Consider the following 20989-nt stretch of genomic DNA (forward strand, 5'->3'; position numbering starts at 1 on the left):
TTTGTCTATCTATTTATTTATTTATTTATTTAGGTTTTTCGAGACAGAGTTTCTCTGTGTAGTTTTGGAGCCTATCCTGGAACTCACTCTGTAGCCCAGGCTGGCCTCGAACTCACAGAGATCCACCTGCCTCTGCCTCCGGAGTGCTGGGATTAAAGGCGTGTGCCACCACCACCCGGCTTATTTATTTAACTTTATTCTGTGTGTATTGGTGTGAAGGTGTCAGATCCCCTGGAACTTGAGTTAGAGACAGTTGAGAGTTGCTTTGTGAGTGCTGGGAAATGAATCCCGTCCTCTGGAAGAGCAGCCAGTGCTACTAGGTCTCTAGCCCTAAGACCCCTTCTTAAAAACAAAACAAAAATTGACTGATACGGGAGCAGGCAAGCTAACACGGTGGTAAAGGTACACACTGCGATGTTTGAGGGCCTGAGTGTCCTCCCAAGCATCCAAAGGGAGAAGACAGACCCAAGTGCTGCAAGTGGTCCTCTGGCTGCACACACACCTGCCACAGCACACTGAAGAGAGATGTTCAAAAGAAGAACAAGAAGATCTGGGACTGAGAGGCTGCTCAGCAGCTAAGAGCTCCTGTTGCTCTTGCAGAGGTCCCGGGTTTGGTTACAGAGCACCCACATGGTAGCTCACAACCATCTTTGACTTAGAGTTGTTCCAGGAGATCAGCTGCCCTCTCTGACCTCCACACATGGTGCACACAGGCAAAACACACACACACACAAAATGTGTTTTAAAAAATACATTTAAAATCTAAATAATTTATTAAAGTGGGGTGATGGCTATTCTTGGTTGTCAACTTGATTACATCCAGAATTAACTAAAATCCAAAAATGAAGGACATAACTGTGAGGGAATTTTGCTTAATTTGAAGTAGGTAGATCCATTTCTAATCCAGATCCTGAAGCAGGAAGATACATTTTAATCTGGGCCACACATTCTGATAGCAGCCTATAGAAAGGACATGGAAGAAGGAAGCTTTTGCTCTTTGCCTGCTTGCCCTCACTTTGCTAGCAAGTCCATTCCTTCACTGGCATTAGAGCCTACTTCTTCAAGATTCCAGCATACACAGAAATTTAGCTGAAACATCCAGCCCCATGGACTGAGCAACTACTGGATTTTTGGACTTTCCGTTCATAGCCAGGCACTGTTGGATTAGCTGGACCTCAGCCTTTAAGTCATTCTAATAAATCCCCTTTATATATATGGTCATTCTTTAAATGCTGTTACTCTAGAAAAGCCTAATACAGATGGCAAACACAATTATGGATATTTTACCACATTTAACAGAAATAGCCCAGCGATCCTATTTAAATTCACAAATATCCCTTATTGAAAGAACACTTTCAACTGACAGTTCTACACAAGACCCTGTGCCGCAGCAGTCTTTTAAGTTTTGTTTTGTTTTGGCTTTTTATGACAGAGTCTGTGTAGAAACTCAGTACACGGCCCAGGTTCCAACTAGGGACAATCATCCTGCCTTCATCTCCCAAGTGCTGGGATTACAGACATGTGATACATTGCTGCTGCATACTAACTGTATGTGTTCTGAGAACTGGCTAGCATGGTTAGAATCTTAGCTTCATCATTTATTAGCTATGTAATTCTAGGAAAATCATTGTGAAGCTGTTTCTTATCTGTAAAATGGGGAAGGACTTCATAGAGAAAGACTGTAGAATAATCCCAGTAAGGCATTAGGTAAACTCTTGATATTTTCCAAGGAAGCTGGCAACCTGTAGCCACTGAAAGGAGGAAACAGAATTAGGCTTCCCTTTCCTCCCTTTAGCCCTACCCGAGTTCACCTTCCATATGTTTTTATTTTACAGATTTTGCTTAAGTAAAATTTTGGACACACACCTTTAATCCAAGCACTCTGGAAGCAGAAGCAGGTGGATCTCTTGAGTTCCAGGACAGCCTGGTCTACTACAGAGAAAGTTTCAGGACAGCCAGGGTTACGCAGAGAAACCCTGTCACAAAAAAGGCAGAAAAATAAATAAATAAATAGATAAATAAATAAATAAATAAATAAATGAATAAATAAATGAATAAATAAAAAATAAATAAATAAAGCAAGCAAGCAAAGCTACACATGGTAGCACATATCTTTAAAAAGAGAGAGAGGAGCTGGAACGATGGCTCAGTGGTTAAGAGCACCAGCTGCTCTTCCAGAGGACTTGGGTTCGATTATGAGCACCTACATGGCAGTTCAGATCTGTCTGTAACTCCCGTCCCAGGGAATCTGACACCCTGACACCAATGCACATACATATATACATACATACATAAATAGTTAAAAAGAAAAGAAAGAAGAGAGAGAGAGAGAGAGAGGGAGGGAGGGAGGGAGGCAGGGAGGGAGAGGGAGAGGGAGGGAGAGGGAGGGAGAGGGAGGGAGAGGGAGGGAGAGGGAGGGAGAGGGAGAGGGAGGGAGAGGGAGGGAGAGGGAGGGAGAGAGATGGTCCATGTGGTTCTGGTTGGTTTGAAACTCACGAAGGAGATCAGGCTAGCCTCCAGCTCACTGAGATGTGCCTTTCCCCACCTTCTTCCACACACTGGGACTAAAGATACACACCACCAAGTCTGGCCAACATTATCTTTTTAATATATTTTATCCTCCTATCCTAGGAGAGACTGATTCTCTCCTTTTCTCCCTTTCCTCTTTCCATTATTTTTCTTTTCCTTTGTTTTGGAGTTGGAGAGCAGAAATAGCTATTCTGAGTTATTGTTTACTTAACTGTTTTTCAAGGTTTTTTTGAGACAAACTCTCCCATAGCCCAGGCTAACATCTACCTTGCCTCATTTTTAAACTAAAATAATCTTTATGTTTGTTAGTTTATATTTCCTTTCACTTAGGTTAAAAATAGCTATTTATCATCAATATTTATCTCTGAAGATAATAAAGACTTAACAAATACATTAGTAGGTTAATAAAACCACATAACTGAGTTGATAACTAGTACTTTTATGCATTCTTAAAATATGTGTGAATTGGAACAAATTTAGAAAACAAGAAGGCATTATTGCCAGTTGAACATGTACACATCTATACCCAAATTTTCTACTCTTAGAAATATACATCCATTTGTGTACACTGACCAAGACATCATGAATGCTCATATCTGTATTATAAATTATAGTCAAAAACTAAAACTGTGTCTATCAGAATAAACACAATGAGAATAAATAGAGTACTGTTCCTTAAATGCACATACTTGACTCACAGAAATACTAAGCAAAGGAATATATAGTCTCATTCCACTTAATAAAGTTCAAAACCTGGCAAAACTATTCTATAGTTACAGAAGTCGGGATAATGGGCCCCTCTGGAAAGACAGAAAGGGAGTGGTAATTAGAAAGGCCTATGAGGGGAGTTTCCGGACTGCTAATGATAATGTTCTATTTTTTTTTTTTTTAACCTGGGTGGTAGTTTCAGAGATGTGTTTACTTTGTAATAAATCACAGACTTGTATACATGTGATTTATATGCTTTTCTGCACACCTGTCATAATTTAACAAAAATAGTTTTTAAAAACCTAACTAAGCTAGGCAGAGTGGCTCATGCCTGTAATTGTAGTACGTGGGTGACTGAGATAGGAAGAAGGCCATGAGTTTGAGGTCAAGTTAGTTTACAAAGTGAGTTCTAGGTCAATCTGGGATAGGGAGGGAAACCCAGTCTCAAAAAGCAAAACAACAACAACAAAATACTACAGTAAAGAATAAGGGAATATTTATAAATAACAGAATTAGATGTCACTCAACAAAAAAGAGCAAACACTCAGTCTACAAAAGGACTTCCTAATGTCTGTATACTGAGGATTTGAAGATACTTTCACCAAAGTAAAACCAGTTAGTATATTGTTACATACTTAGATAAGTAGTGGATTCATTAAGTTGTGGAATCTCTCAAAGTCTTCCCTAATATCTGGACCTCAAGAGATTTAATATTTCTGTACCTTAATTGGTATATTTGTTTAATATTTCTGTATCTTAATTGGTATAATCCTGTAAAAATAAACAGGAATGTCAAATCTAGTCTTAAGTCCCTTTGGGTTGGCAAGAATCCATGTAAAGGTGTAACAAGGGCATTAACTCCACAAAGTTGTGCTCTGATCTCCAAATGCACACCATGGCACACACATACACACAAATAACAAATTTTTAAGGACTATTTTAAACATTCCTATAGCTTTATTTATCATTTATGTACGTGTGTGTGTGCGCGCGCGCGTGCGTGCGTGCGTGCGTGTGCGTGTGTGTGTGTGTGTGTGTGTGTGTGTGTGTGTGTGTGTGCATGTGTATGGAGGCTAGAGGTCAAAGTCAGAGTACCCCTCTACTGCTCACCATCCTACTTTGTAAGTGTACTTACTTATGTTGGAGGGTACACAGGGAGAGGAGAGGACAACTTGCAAGTGGCTCTCTCTTTCACCATATGTCTCCTGGGGACTGACCTTCAGCTGTCAGGTTGGTGGTGAGTGCCTTTACCCACTAAGTTCTCAAAACTTCATACCTAGTATAATCTTTTCTATTTCTTTTTTTAAATTTTATGTGTATTGGTGTTTGACCTATATGTATGTCTATGTGAGGGTGTGGGATCCCCTGAAACTGGAGTTACAGAGTTGTGAGCTGCAATGTGGGGGGCTGAGAATTGAACCTGGGTCCTCTAAAAAAGCAGTTAGTGCTATTAACCACTCAGCCATCTCTCCAGCCGTCAGTATAATTACATAATTTGAAATTTGTAAGAATTTTCAGCTAGGCGGTAGTAGCACACACCTTTAATCCCAGCATTTGAGAGGAAGAAGCAGGTGGATCTCTGTATTCTAAGCCAGGCCGGTCTTCAGAGTGAGTTCCAGGACAGTCAGGGCTACACAGAGAAACCCTGTCTGAAAAAACCAAAGAGGGCTGGAAAGATGGTCCAGCGGTTAAGAACACTAACTACTCTTCCAGAGGACCTGGGTTCAATTCCCAGCACCCACATGGCAGCTCACAACTGTCTGTAACTCCAGTTCCAGGGGACCTGACACCCTCACACAGACATACACACAGGCAAAACACCCATATACATAAAACAAAAATTTTTTTAAAAGAAAAGAAAAACCAAAAGGGAAAAAAAAAAGAATTTCAAAAATTGAAGTATATTACTGTTAAGAGATCCCCTTAGTTATGATTTTTTTTTAAAGCTTTTAAGTTTTATTTAACTGTGTGTGTATGTCTCTGCATATGTGTAAACACAGGTGCCCATGGAGCTCAGAAGTGGGCATAGGCTCCTTTGGCACTGGAGCTGCAGGCATTTGTGAGCTGCTGATATAAGTTCTGGGATCCAAACTCTGATAGAGTACTAAGTGCTCTCAACTGCTAAGGCATGTCCCCAGCCCCTAGTTATCAGTTCTAAATATAAATCTGAAACTTGCTGCTTCTTTTTATGAACATATACTCTCTGAAAAAGCCAGGTGTGGTAGTGCAAGCCTGTAGCTTCCACATTCAAGAACCTAAAACAGCAAGACTGCAGTGAGTTCAAGGTGAGTCTGGGCAGTCCGGTCTACACCAGGAGTTTCAGACCAGTCAGGTAAGACTCTTCAAACAAAAAAAAATTTAAAAACAAGCAACAGAGAAAAATACATTATGAACATATCTTACTACAGTCTCACATACATTAAACCTGTCCCGAGGCACCTACCATCCACATAAAGGCAGACTCAGCCTTCGGAAGCACTGGTCTGGGGATGATGTTCAAAACTTGATTTCTGGCCAGACCCTTTCTTCCACTCATCCTCTTCATTTCAGCAAATCACACACCATCCATCTTGTTCCTTAAGCCAGAAATCATCAATGAAAGAATTGTTGACACCTTTCCTAACATTCACTCCATCAAGAAGCTGCCAACTGCTTCCACCCCATTCTACCGTACATCAGCTGTTCAGGTTCTCTCAAATGTATATATCAGTAAAGGATATCTATAAAACATTCAGAAGGTGTGTAACATATAACCTTTTACTTTCCTTTACAGTTTTATCTTTACAGTTGCTAGTACCAGCTCCCTAGACAACTACAGTAGCCTTACCTAGACAACTTCAGTTGCCCGACCTAGACAACTTCAGTTGCCCGACCTACACAACTTCAGTTGCCTGACCTAGACAACTTCAGTTGCCCGACCTAGACAACTATAGTAGCCCTACCTAGACAACTACAGTTGCCTTTCCTAGACTACAGTTGCCCTACCTAGACAACTACAGTAGCCCTACCTAGACAACTACAGTAGCCCTACCTAGACAACTACAGTAGCCCTACCTAGACAACTACAGTTGCCTTACCTAGACTACAGTAGCCCTACCTAGACTACAGTTGCCCTACCTAGACAACTACAGTAGCCCTACCTAGACTACAGTTGCCCTACCTAGACAACTACAGTTGATTACCAAAACAACTACAGTAGCCCTACCTAGACAACTACAGTAGTCTTACCTAGACTACAGATGCCTTACCTAGACAGTTACAGTTGCCTTACCTAGACAACTGGAGTTCTATAGTGTCACTGCTGTCACTCTAGCAAAGCTCCAATCCATCTTCAAAGTGGCTTTCTGAGACAAGGTCTCATGTATGTAGCCCAGGCTGGTCTCAAACTTACTATGGAGTCAAGACTGGCCTTGAATTCTTCATCTTCCTGGCCCCACCTCTGAAGTTCTGGGATTACAGGGATATGCTTCCACACCTGGCGCCAAAACACTATTTTCTTTTAAAAAATAAATGTAATTTCCTCATAGTCTTCAAATATATTTTTCTTTCTCACAGAAAATTCCCTTCTTTTATCCATCTGATTTTTCTGTGTGTCAGGGAGGGTGTTTTTTTTTTTTTTTTTTTTTTTTCAAGACTGGGTTTCTCTGTGTAGCCTTGGCTGTCCTGGAACTTGTTCTATAGACCAGGCTGGCACTGCCTGGTTACTCCTTATTCTTTAATGTCTTAACTTAAATGCCAGACTTAAACACAGACTCTAAAATCCCTTACATCTGTGTCTCACAACAATGTACTTTTTCTTCATTGGATTCATCAAAAATTGTCATTTTAAAATTATTACTTGTTCTATGTTCACTATTGGACTGTAAATTTCATTAAGGCAAGAATCATTTTGCATATTATCACTTAATGTGCTATATCTAATAAAGTAAATTAAGGGAGCACAATAAATCTACTTAGAGTGAATGGACACAGATCCACTGGCATCGAAAGAATGAATTACAGCTAAAAGTGACTGCCCCTTCTCCCTTTCTCCCAGTGCCATTTGGTCCGCTTTCCACTTGTTTCTAAAAGGGAGGAACAGAAATGTTCCTGAAAACTCAAAGGTAATGCAAAGTCAAGAGGTCATGGGCACTACGTCAAATGAGTGAGACAAATGTGTAATGGGAAGGAGAAATCTCAATGGTCACAATAACAAGAGATGATTTCACTTATAGATCCAAACCTGAGGATTCAAGAGCAGTCAAGTTCCAAGAGGTGGAAAGCTATAGCACAAAGCCTCAAAACAGAAGTAAACAGAGGTACCAAGTTCTCAAGAACATTTATAAGTCTGGTTAATGGGCAACTCTCAATGGCAAAGTAAATGTAAAAACGCTACTCATATAAGAAATCTATGTCCCATGTTGAGACTACAATTACAGAGCTTTAAAAGGTTAAAAGTAAAATCTTTCTGTGAAATGTTGATATATCCCTTCTCCAATTTTTGGCTTTTAAACCTTTTCAAACACTTATCAACAAACTTTCACTCCGAGCAACTGCATCAATCGTCTATATTCTCACCTATATCCTTGACTTACTATACCATTACCTTATACAATTCCCCCACTAGATCAGTTATTTCATCCACTTGTTTTTCTTTTTAAAAAAATGTCTTCGGGCTGGGGAGATGGCTCAGCAGTTAACAGCATTTGCTGCTCTTCCAGAGGCCCTGAATTCAGTTCCCAGCACCCACAGGGTAGCTCCCAGTTCCAGGGGATGTGACTCCCTCTTCTGGCCTCCTCTGGTACCATGTCCATACAGTGCACCAACATACATGCATACATGCAGGCAAAATCCTCATTACATAAAATTTTTAAAAAATCTTCTAAAAGGGTTGGAGAAATGTCTCTGCAGTTAGATCACTTGCTTCCCCTACAGAGAAGCTGGATTCAGTTCCCAGACCCACATAGTGGTTCACGATCATCCATAACCCCAGTTCTAAGGGATCCAATGCCTTCTGATCTCCACAGGCACCAATCAGGCATATGGTACACATCTATATACATGTAGGCAAAACACTTGTACACATGAAACAAAACTTACAAATTAAACGTACACACAATGGGCATGATTTCACATGCCTTTAATCCCAGCACTTGGGAGGCAGAGGGAGGAGCTCTTAACATAAAATGTGTGTGTGGGGTGTGTGTGTGTGTGTGTGTGTGTGTGTGTTTCAGATGACGGATCTCATGAGATACTTGGAATCCTAAAAATCTAAAGCTGGAGAAAATGGCTTTTTCTTTGTTTTTGATACAAGGTCTCATCATGCAGCCCCCACTGACTGGAACTCCTATGTAGACCAAGCTAGCCTGAACTCAGATCTACCTGCCTCTGCTTTCCAAGTGCTGGGATTAAAGGTGTGCACCACCACTTCTGGCATCCAAGAAACTAGATCAAACAGAAATATAAGGCTGGGGCTGGAGATATGGCTCAGTAGTTAAGAACACTGGCTGTTCTGTGAGGTCCTGAGTTCAATTCTTAGCACCCACATGGCAGCTTACAACTGTCTATAACTGTAGTTTCATGAATTCCAATGCTCCCTTCTGGTGTGCAGATGTACACACAGACCAAAGTACCTATATACATAAATAAATCTTTGTCGTTAAGACACAGTCTTGGGCCGGGCGGTGGTGGCGCACGCCTTTAATCCCAGCACTCGGGAGGCAGAGCCAGGTGGATCTCTGTGAGTTCGAGGCCAGCCTGGGCTACCAAGCGAGTCCCAGGAAAGGCGCAAAGCTACACAGAGAAACCCTGTCTCAAAAAACGGGGGGGGAGGGGGGGGGGAAACATACACAGTCTTGACTCATTCTCTCTACCAAGTACTCCAAGAAGGGGGTTTTAATGTTACACCACCAGCACCCTGTTATTTTCTAGTGGTATTTCTATCATCAATCAATCACAAGCTAGTGTGTGTAAGTGGGGTTTGTTTTCTTTTTACTACAATATCCACTTCCCTGGATATTTATGAGTCAAGAATGATACAGTTACTCTTAACCAACTTTGAGTTGTTTGTTCCCCAGTGCATTTCATGTCCCTATTATGTAGTCTGTAGTTCAGAAACTGTAAGGACTGACACATGCTCGTTGTACTTTATATGAATACTTCGTTGTATTTAATGTGACTTTTTGTCTTGTTTGTTTTCGTTTTTGGAGACAAGGTTTCTCTGTACAGCCCTGGCAGTCCTGGAATTCACTCTGTAGACCAGGCTAGCCTTGAACTCAGAGATCTGCCTGCCTCTGCCTCCCAAGTGCTGGGATTAAAGGCGTGTACCACCAAGTTTGTTTGTTTTTGAGACAGGATCTTAATATGTAGCCCTAGTTAGGTTGGAACCTACTTCATTTGCAGGGATCCTCCTGCCTCTGCTTACCAGTACTAGGATTACAGTCGTATGCCACCACTCTCAAACCAGTGAATTATTAAAGCCAATGAGAAAAAGAAAAGTCCTGTACACTGTAACTACCTAGTGGGAATTGTTAAAGGCACATTAGAAACAGAAGTCTTCCTGAACATATAACACAGGTTAACTTGCTCAGAGCAACAGATGAATTTCATGTAACATTTATCCAACATCCAGCATAAGGCTCTGTGCTGCCTGCTGTTAGCAAAAAAGGGTCATCTAAATTCAAGTTTTGTAAGTTCAAGAGAAACTCTATGATCATTCTTTATGCTAAAAACATCTTCCCCACCCCCGAAATGTGAAATCCTAAGTTTGTATTCTGTGTATGCATGTGTTTGTAGACCTAGTGGTTTTTTCAAAATGACTATAATTATACAGGTTAGGTAGAGTAACATTACATAAAATAAGCCCTATTTTCTGTTCAAATCTTAAATCGAAGAACTAGAGAACTCAAAGTCAGAGAAAGCCGCAACAAAACTGGAAAAATAAATTTCGATAGTAATTCTTAAGATTTAAAATTTTTTATTTATGTGTGTGTGCACGAACGTGCGTGTGCAGGTGCCCACAAGAGTCAGCTTGGAACTTGAGTTACATATGTCTGTGAGCTGCTTGATGTAGGTGCTGGGATCTGAACTCTGGTACTGACCGAACAGTACACACTCTTAACCACTGAGCCATCTCTCCAACCTTGTGTGATGGTGGTTTTCATTAATAAACTTTATTGCTTAGGGCAAGTTCAAATAAATGGATAAAAGTCACAGTGTCAGGACCAAGCTCCCGGGAATGTAACAGTACAGCACTGCTAATGCCTCGACTGTGTCACAACTTTAATTCGTGGCTACTTTGTCCTGAAAAGTTTTTGCTTTTCCCCTTTTAACAGGCAAAACAAAACCAAAAAAGGAACAAGCAAATCACTCTTTGAGCTGGCAGCTGTGACAGGCCAGGAAGGCACACAGGCTTTCCGGGTCTGTGCTTGGCTTCGGGATGGATGTCCATGAGGAGAGCCTTGGAACCACCCAACCCGTCCCACACCCTGACAGACATCAAGAAAGCAGCAGCACCGGCTGGCTGGCGGGGACCCACTGCAGCCGCGGAGAGGCCCTAGATGTGGCCCCTGGGCGTGGGGAAGGCGGTGTCGGGAACCCAGAGGCACAGCTCGGGGGGGCGCAGGGGGAGCGCAGGGGGCCGCGCAGTGCTCCGGGGCACCCCACTGTTCGCGCGCGAAGCCCTGTCACCAGTCACTGAGGCGAGACAGCCAGTGGGGGGGGGGGGGGGGGGGACGGGACAAGGCTGCGGGACGAGGGAAGCCCGAGCCTAGGCGGGGACCGGTCCCGGGGAAGGCCATGAGCAGCGCCCGCCCAGCGCCCGGCCCAACCGGGGTTCACCTCCGGCCCACGCAACAGGCGCGGCGCCGGGTCCCGACCCCGGGTCCCCGATCAGGGGCGAGGGCAGCGCCGCAGCCATGACAGGCGGGCGGGCCCCGGTGCGCCCCGCCGCACGTGCAGGCAGCGCCCCCTCCCCGGCGCCCAGCCCCGGCCGGCCGGCCGCCCCTCAGCGTGGGAAGCCCGGGCTCCGGGCGGGAGGGCGGCGGGCGCACGTACTCACCGCCGCGGCTAAGGCTCCCCGCCGCCCCCCGCCTCGCCCCGCTAGACTGACACCGCGGCCGGGCGGGCGGGGGGGCGGCCTCCGGCGACCACCGGGGTAACAGACCCTCCCCCAGCCGGTCTCCACCAGTTGAGCGGCGTTCCCTGTCCCGGGGCGCCCCGGGTGTCCTCCCCACGCCGGAGGCGGAGGGCGGCAGCGGCGAGCGGCGGCACTTACCGGCTGCGCGGCCAGGCCCCCCTGTCAGCGCCCGGCCGGGAGCGAAGGAGGGAGGCGAGCAGGGGCGCCGCCCCCCCGGCCCCCCCCTCCCCCCCCCCCCCCCCCCGCGCGCCACGCACCCGCCTGATTGGCCCGGTTCACTCCCCCAGCGCGACCCCACCAGCCCCTGCGAGCGGCACTCCCGCAGCAACCGGCGCCTCATTTGCATATCTGTGCCCGCGCCGCTGATTGGCCCGGGCGCGCAGGGGCGGCCGTGACCGGCGCAGCTCGGGTCGTCGCTCGGGCCAGCTAGGGCTACCCAGAAGGGAGGGATACCCACGCAGCTCCGCTCCCCTCCGCCTGGCCCGACCTCGGACTGAGGGCGGCGGGAGGCGGGGTGGCTGCTCGGCACCAGGGCGGCCCCCGCGCGGTTCCTCCACGCAGCCCCGGGCGGCCTCGGGGCGGGGAAAGGGCTGCGGCCGGGCGCCCTCTGGCCGGAGCGTGGGGCAGTGCAGAGCCCGGCTCTCCCCCGCCGCCACGTCAGGCCCCGCCACGTCAGGCCCCGCGGGCACGCCCCGGCTGCTGGCGGCCCGCGGGGTCGGCGCCGAGGTCACTCACACCGGCTCGGGAAGCCCTGGTGAGCCGCATGGGCTCCGACCCACCACGTCCTCGGTGCGCGCCAAGCCCCCCCCCCCGGGGCGGGACACGCGTGTGCTATAAAATCGGGAACCCTGTGAAGGCCGCCACCGATGATGCAGCGATTAAAGCCAGGTGTGGAGCACCTGCCGCGAAAAGGGCACGGGGACCGAGTCCCGATCCACGCGACAGCGGGCCTCCAGTGAGAGGGCTGCCCCGGGTTCGGGACTCACGTTGCAGAAAGGGGAAGGAAAACGAAAGAGGGGTTGCATCAATAAATGATAGGCGTGCCGCACTGGTTGAGGAATTGAGCATGCACTTGAAAACCAGTGTCTTCCGAAGGCGCTGGGACACGGGAGTTCCTTCTGTCACTAATTAACTGAGTGACCTACATTGTCTCAATATGTCTCAGGGCCTTGGTTTTCTCTTCTGTAAAACGAAGAGGCTAGACATGTCTTCTAAAAGCCCTCCAGCTCTAAAATTCTATCAGTCTCTACCTTCAGACCCAGAGCTGACCTTATAACCTAATTAAATTTTTTTTCAGCCCATATTTAGGTTTAAGACAGACAAAATAACTGAATGTTTGAACTTCGGCAAACCTATCTATGTTTGTTCAGAACTGCTTACTGTTGTCAAATACAGTGTGGGTGGGACTTAACAGGCATCCAAAATCTCCTGAACATGAGACTCCACAGGAAAGTGTTCCTGGTTTGTGCCTGGTTTGTTCCTGGTTTGTGCTGCGGTATACATGGTGAATTTTTAATTAAAAATTTTTATACATTTATTTATGGAAGAGGGGGCATCTGATGGTCAGAGGACAACTTGGCAGGAGTTAGTTCTGTCCTTCCACCACGTGGATTCTGGTGGCCAAACTAGGGTCATCAGACTTGGCAGCAAGCACTCTTGCCAGCTGAGTCATCCCTGAAGCCAAGTTTTTAAGGGCTTTCCACATGCTAATCAGCACTCTACAGGGTGCTACATCTTCTGCCTAAGTAATCTCATTCTTTAGATGAGGGAATACTCATCATCTCCAGAGTAGATCCTCCCAACTGAGATACTGACAGCTGGGAGGAAAAGGTGCCAGAAAGAAACGTTACAATTTCAGCTGTGCTTCCCTTAAAGGATACTTTATAACAACAAGAATGATACTGAATGAAAATACTATGGAGCCTGGCGGTGGTGACCCACGCCTTTAATCCTAGCACTCGGGAGGCAGAGGCAGGCGATCTCAGTGAGTTCCAGGTAAGGCGCAAAGCTACACAGAGAAACCCTGACTCGAAAAACAAAACAAAACAACAAAAAAAATACCATGGGCAGTCAGGCTCTCAGAACTTTGAACTCCCTACACTGCTTATTTGTACAGTATTCTATTTTGCAAACATAATTTGGGTCGAATATAAGGCCAGTACCATTTGTCTGGCATTGCAGAAATTATTCCATATAGATGAAAATTTTTGGCTACTTCAAAGAACTTTCCTCCCCATCTCCGATGGAAAACTCATGGTCTCTTGAACACAGCTTTCTGGAAATTATGTATAGTTAGTGATTACAGAGCATCAACAGTTATCAACATTGCTGTACTCCATTACAATCTGTGAGTGCCCTCAAATATGTGTAGAATTTATCCCTATAATAAAAGCCTCCACAATACTGCTTATTTTAACCTATTTTTTTATGTCTCGATCACTGCTAGTTGACACTTCTCAATGCTTCAACCAAATAACTTGCTTCTTTTTTAATTGATTTTTTTACTTTTTTGGTGTTTTTATAATACTCAAAATTAGAGTTCAAATCATAAAAATTTTCAAAATTCATTATACTTTTTATTATATGAGTGCATGGGCTTGCCACAGCACGTGTGTATCAGTTAACAGGACAGCTCAAGAGGGCCAGTTCTCTCCTACCATATGGGTTCGGGGATCAAAACCATCCCATCGGACCTTCCAGATACCATGTTTACCTAAATGAACCATCTCGCTGGCCCTAAACTATCAAGATTTCTGGAATTTGTTTATTTTTGGTATGGCTCATCTTCCCCACAACCTTTCCAACGTCTTCTCACGCTGCTAATTTTGGCTATACAGTTACTGGTTTTCACTGTGTTGCTGTTGTTGTGTTTTGTTGAGACAGGGTTTTACTATGTAGCCTAGGTTAGCCTCGAATTTGTGGTCTTCCCCACCTTTATCTCCCAATTGCTGAGATCACAAGTGAGGCCATCTATCTATTAAATCCTGGTGGTATTCTCAGTGATATTTCTTGATACATGGACTCCCAAAAAGTTATAGCAGGGGATGATTCTGAAGCAACGTGGTCCATGTTAACACTCTGTAATTGAAGTCAGCAAGGAGCCATATCATGAACAGCATCAAAGCCTAGTAACAATTACTGGCTGCTGGTGGTGGCATACACCTTTAATCTCAGCACTCGGGAGGCAGAAGCAGGTGGATCTCTATGAGTTTGATGCCAGCCTGGTCAACAGACAGAGTTCCAGGACAGCAAGGGCTACACAGAGAAACCCTGTCTCAGAAAAACAAACAAACAAAAGAAAAAACCAAACCTACTAACAGTGGCTGACTGTTCTTATCAGGCCATGGGATGTCCAAAGCCAAGTGGTGGCCACAATGGACCTGGGCAGGGACCCCCTTCCCACACCAATGAAAGAACAGCTCCATTTCTACACAGTGTATCTTGAAGCAAGGCCACAATGATCCAGATCACTAGAAAGCCGGCGGAGTGACACAGCTATTTCCCCTCCCTGAATGAAACATCCGACAGCAGATGACAATTACTGAAATGTAGCCATTCGCAGGCACTGTGCTGCTGACAGTTGTTATTTCATTCTACCTTGACTTTTTTTTAGACAATCTTTACAGCTGCTCAATGAGGAAAGGATTTTTCCCCCCATTTGATACACAAAAAAGATTCAGAATTTTGCCCTAGTTACACAGTCATTGACTGGCAGAAATATTTAAATGCAGAACTATCTGGTCTCAACGCCTATAATTCTTTTTTTTCTGGAGCTGAGGACTGAACCCAGGGCCTTGAGCTTGCTAGACAAGAGCTCTACCATTGAGCTAAATCCCCAACCCCAATGCCTATAATTCTTAACCATTACACTGTGTTCAGCTTGAGTTTCCAATTCCATGTTTATAAAAACTTTTATTTTGAAGGGGTGAGTAAGTAACTTGACACCTTAGAAGGGAGAATTCCCTGCAAAGACATTTCAATTTAGGTCACCAAAAGAATATCCCACAAAGCAAATTGGCAAACTATTTCTGCACATTTGAAAAATGGTAATTCTCCAGACGCACCTCCATACCTGAGTACTGGTTTCTTGTACTTGACACCACAGGTGTAAGTGACAAAACAAACAAATAAATAACTGATTTTATTAGTACCTCCTTTCAGTCCCTGTTTGGGAGTAAACGGATACACTCAAGCATGAAACTACACAACTCAGGATTAGAACTTATTTTTGTAAACCCTGAATAGTGATGTCCATATATTCCCAATGCCCCAACACCAGAGTACCAAGACGGGCCCCATTCTGCCATGTATAGAAGAATAAGAGGCACACAGATCTTGCATTGTAGAGTAAAATTGATTGGGAGACTTGCTTACAGAAGCAAGACAGCTGGATCCCCACAATTTTTTTTTCTTTTTTCTTTCTTTCTTTTTTTTTTGGCTTTAAATTCACTATGTAACTGAGAATGACTGAATTCCTGGCCCTCTTGCTTCTGTTTCCTAAATACTAGGATTGCAGGTTTGAGCCACTGTACCCATCCCTCACAATGTTCTATACGTGACTTCATCTTGGCTAGAATGCACCTGGTTTATCTTAATATAATATCCCTGAAATCAGAGCTGCTGGTAAAAGTTCCATGTCTGACTCTAATGGTTTTACCTATTACAGTTTGCTGGGATACCATGCAGGAAAAATGGACTAGAAGCAATTATGTCTCAAGACAGGTAAGCTGAATCCATATACAATGGAGTAGTCAAAAGAGCCTTGTAAAGGAAGACAGTTGGAGAATCCATATCCCCAATTACAAAACTTCCTTTAAAGCCATAGTAATTAAGAGCACAGTGTGGTAGTGAGGGAAGGACAAAACACAGAGATCAATAACAGAATAAGAAGTCCAGAAATAAACTCTTCCATGTATGGTTCACAGAAGGGGGAGGCATTTCAACTGGAAAGCACAGTCCTTTAAACAAAGAGATACTTGGGCCCACTCATTCTAGAGAATAAACTTGACCCCACCTCAAACTACACAAAGAAACCAAAGGGATCACACTACACAGAAGCGATACGATTTTAGCTAGGAAGAAGCGCACAAGAGTGAGGAGAAAGGTCTGTGCGACCTTGGATTAGGCGATGGCTTCTCACACACGTCATCCAAAACAAACTGACAAAAGAGAATCCAACTTTGTTGTACTTGGAAAATTGAGCCCCACACTCAAGAGCAGATAAACTGAACCTCATCAAAACAGGAAAACTTTCGTGTTTTCAAAGAAACCAATAAGAAAGTAAAAGGAGGACCCAAGAGATGGCTCAGCAGGTAAGGCACTTTGGGCAAGCTTGACAACCTGAGTCTGATCCTGGAACTCATGATAGAAAGACAGCACTAACTGCCTTGGGTTACCCTCTGACCTCTGACCTCTGACCTCCCCATCCCAATAAATGAAGATAATTTCTAAAACATTTCCTGAAAAAGAAAAAACAGTGAAAGGAGGGCTGGAGATATAGTCCCGTTGGTAGAGTTCTTGCCTAGCAAGTACAAAGCCCAAGGGGCCAGCCTGGACAACATGAGATCTGTCTCAAGAGAGCAAGGTGAGGGCAAGCTGGAGAGGTAGCTCAGTGGTTGAGAGCACTGACTGCTCTTCCACAGCACCCACACAGCAGTTGACAGCTGTCTGCAACTCTAGTTCCAGGGGATCTGATTATCTTTTCTTTGGGTATCAGGTACACCTATACACATAAAATTAAAAAAAGAAATAATAATAATAAATGTAAAGAATCAGGCAGTGATGGCACATACCTTTAATCCCAGCATTTAGGAGGCAGAGGCTGGCCAATCTCTGTGAGTTTGAGGCCAGCCTGGTCTACAGAACTAGCTCCAGAACAGCCAGGGCTGTTACACAGAGAGACCCTGTCTTGGAAAACAAACAAACCAAAAAGAACAAGCTTGGTGGCTCACGAAAGCAATTCCAGTACAAAGGAGCCTAAGACAGAAAGACTGCTGCAAATTCAAGGCCATCCTAGACTACATAGATAAGGAGTTCCAGGCTAGCCTGAGCTACAGAGTAAGCCTCTGGAGGTAGAGAAAGAGGTAGAGACTGGGAGAGGAAGAGAAGGAAGGAGAAGAAGTACGGATAAGAGAAAACCATATACTTACTATATAGTATAGGATCCAGGATAAAGAAAGGGCTCTTACAAACCAACAATAAACTTCTGAGAGTGCACACCTGAAATTCCAATACTGGGGAGACCAGAGGCAGGAGGATGAGGTGACGCCAGCCTCATCTATATAGCAAGTCCCAGGACAGCCAGGACTAAATAGAGAGACCCTGCAACAAACATCCCCACTATGAACCTAAAATAAAATTTGACACTGTAATTTTAAAAAGAGGGAAAGGAAACCATGTTAGGACTATGAGATGGTCATTGTTAGAGAAAAGGATTTGGTTTTTGTTTTTCTGTACCTATGAGAACTGAGGCCAAGCCCATGCACATGCTAGGCAAGTACTGTCCCACTTAGCTATATCCCCAGCCCAGGTATGTTTTATTATTAGCAAATATGGATGCATTTTGGAAGTTCTTCCTAAAACCCCAGTAGTGGAATGGAATTTAGCTAGTGATTCCATGGAAAAATGGTGACCGAATTATCAAGACCAAAAAAAGTCAGGAAGGATCTCCAGGTCTTTCTGTAAACATAATGAGTTTGAGGCCACCCTGAATACATGAGACAGTCTCAAAACAAACAAGTAAGAAACTCAATTTGAAAGTGGCCAAAGCAACTAGATACACATTTCTCCAAAAGTACATACAAATAGCCAATATGCACATGGAAATATGCTCAACACATTAGCTGTTAGAAAAATGCAAATCCAAACCACTTTCCATCCATTAGAATGGATATAATCATAAAGGGAAAAGAGCAAGAAAAGCTGGAGAAACTAGGAGGCCTCACATTGCTGCTGGAAATGTAAAACGATACAGCTATTCAACAAAACATGTCTTTCCAATGTCAAACACAGTTACCACGTGACACGGCAACACAGAAGGAATTAAAATTATCCTCACAAAAACCTGTTCACAAATGTTCACAGAAGACTTATTCTCATAATCTCAAAGTAGAGCTAATCCAACTGTCCATTACCTGGTGAACAGACAAACAGTGGTGCGTATGTAGAATCTATTACCCAGCTATAAAAGAATTAAGTACTGATAGATGGTCCAAGGATGAGCTTTGGAAATATGATGCTCACTGATGGCAGCCTGTAACCCCAGCCCTCAGGAGGCTGGGGCAGGAAGACTGCAGTTAGTTTGGGGCTAGACTAGATTACAGACAGAAATCCTGTCTCAAAAAAACTAACAATGGGCTGGAGAGATGGCTCCACAGTTGAGAGCACTTGTGGCTCTTCCAACAAGGACCAAGGTTCGATTCTCAGTACTCACAAAGTGGCTCACAACCATTCACAACTCCAGTTCCAGGGGATCTGACACTCTCTTCTGACCTCCACAGGTATCAAAAGCACCCATACACATAAAATAAATTTAAAAAAAAATTGTTCTTTTACCGATCAATAATATGTACTTATTAATGCTAAAAGTATGCTTCTTAAATATTTTATACATTGTATATAAGTTCCTAACTTGAATATATTACTCCATTATATTGTAGGAAATAACATTGTGTCTATCTCGCTGTTACACTAAAGGTAGCTTGAGCAACTCAGATACTCTACTCCAGATAAAGAACCGGAAAAGGGATCTGGTTGATTCATCAGTGAGTAGATGTTCATTTTCCATTAGCTCCCTGGGAATTGTGAAATTGCCTTGACTCAGGGAAGAACATGAGGCTTTTCTTAGACAGAAGTGAAGGCTATTCCCACAAAGCTCTTTATGTTTCTTTTCCAGACTCTCTTTGAAGCTAGCAGAGGGCAGACAAACTTTTAGCTGTAGATGAAGCACACTACCCAGCATTTCCAAGCAAGCTAGGTTAGCACTGTTTTCCAATCTAGTGTTGGCAGAGAATGACAGCAGCCAGCGGGCTCCTCCAGCCAGGAAGATGCTTTTCGGGTTCTTACTCCTAGGCCCATTTGATTGGGGCAGATCTTAGAAAGCTCAGGCTTTATCTAGTTTATCCCCTTCTCCTATCCAGGAAGAGACTTCAAAGCCTCGTCCTGCTTGACAGGTCAAATCTCACGCTGTGAGCTTTTATATACAGCTGCTTGTGCTAGCCTTAGAAGATCTCCAGGAAAAAGAAGTTTGGATGCTATCCCTGAGTATCCGATTCCCTGTCTATGCATTTACATCTTCTACTGGGGCCATATACACACTCCTGTATGATATGTCCCATTGAGGAAAGTTGGGTCTGTGTCTAGCTTGGGAGGAATTCAGATGCATTAAAATCTGGCTGAAATTTGAAAAATGAATGCATCCAACACACCTGTTGGTAAGTCAGACACGGGAATATTCATTGCCAGGAATATAACAACGAACATGACAGACACCATCCTCTGACCGCATGGCAAATTATTTTACGAGCAGGCAAATATCAGCTCATTAACTCCTGATAATTAATTTTGATAATAGTCATCACTTACAGGTACTGTGGTTGTTGTACTCTAAAAGCATATGTGACCCCTACCACTCAGCCTTAAAACTGATGGAGCTGGGTGTGGTGGCACACACTTTTAACCCCAGCACTTGGGAAACTGAGGCAGCAGGACCTCTGTGAGTTTGAGGCCAGCTTGGCTTACATAATAAGTTCTGAGCAGGCCAGCTAGAGCTACATAATGAGATACTGTCTAAAACAAACAAAGTCTGGTGGAAACTATAATAATGTATTTTTCTTTTTTTAATATAATATATTTATTTTTATTTTATGTGCATTGGTGTTTTGCCTGCATGTACATCTATATGAAAGTGTCAGATCTTGGAGTTACACACAGTTGTGAGCTGCCATGTGAGTGCCAGGAAGTGAACACAGGTTCTGGAAAAGCAGTTAGTGCTTGTAACCGCTCAGCCATCTCTCCAGCTCAATAATGTATTTTTCTAATCAGTTGCCTAGTACTTGCCTAGCATGTACAAGGCCTTGGCTTAGATTCTCATGGGTGCAAAAACAAAAAAACAAATCCTTTCCTCTAACAATGACCATATCATAGTCCTGCATGGTTTCCTTTCCCCATTTTTTTCATATTATAGGGTCAATATTTTTTGGTTGGGGTTAAGAAAGAGTTTCTCTACTTAGTCCTGGCTGTCCAGAAACTTGCTATGTAGACCAGGCTGGCCTCTAACTCACCGAGATCCTCCTGCCTCTGCCTCCAAGGTGCTGGGATTAAAGGCGTGCACCACCACGCCTTGCCTCAATCTTTTTCTTGCCTCATAATTACTCATTTTTTTTATTCTTGTATATTTGCAAAGTTAATATGAAAAATAACTTTAAAATTATATTCATTTTCCCTCCAACTTTATTTAGATATAGCCAGTATGTAAAAAGTGCACACAGTTAGTGACCATTAACCTGGGGATTGGAATGTACATGTATCCTCAGGTCACCATCACAACCCGGGTAATGTGGATACTATATAATTATCACTTTTCAACTTCGGGGACCTGGGTGCCTACTGTAATCCTGGCATTCAGGAGGCTGAACC

General features: G+C 44.0%; 1 protein-coding gene across 9 annotated transcripts in view; it reads right to left on the minus strand.

Annotated features, from left to right (window-relative positions):
* Chd9 (chromodomain helicase DNA binding protein 9) overlaps positions 1-20989 on the minus strand; it is a 236684-nt gene that overhangs the window by 150678 nt on the left and 65017 nt on the right. For 5 of the 9 annotated variants that reach the window (XM_052729722.1, XM_052729727.1, XM_052729724.1 and 2 more), the window contains exon 3: positions 5681-5813. The exons of 2 other annotated variants lie outside the window; for them this stretch is intronic. The gene's annotated coding sequence lies outside the window, so the exon portion shown is untranslated. Of the gene's footprint in view, positions 1-1866; positions 1977-5680; positions 5814-11491; positions 11565-20989 lie in introns of those variants that run through there. 2 more of the 9 variants (XM_052729720.1, XM_052729721.1) reach the window with 2 other exon arrangements.

This window comes from Peromyscus californicus, unplaced genomic scaffold (assembly GCF_007827085.1).
Source record: "Peromyscus californicus insignis strain IS unplaced genomic scaffold, ASM782708v3 Scaffold_8__1_contigs__length_139910024, whole genome shotgun sequence".
In the NCBI taxonomy this organism is placed as follows: Eukaryota; Metazoa; Chordata; class Mammalia; order Rodentia; family Cricetidae; genus Peromyscus; species Peromyscus californicus.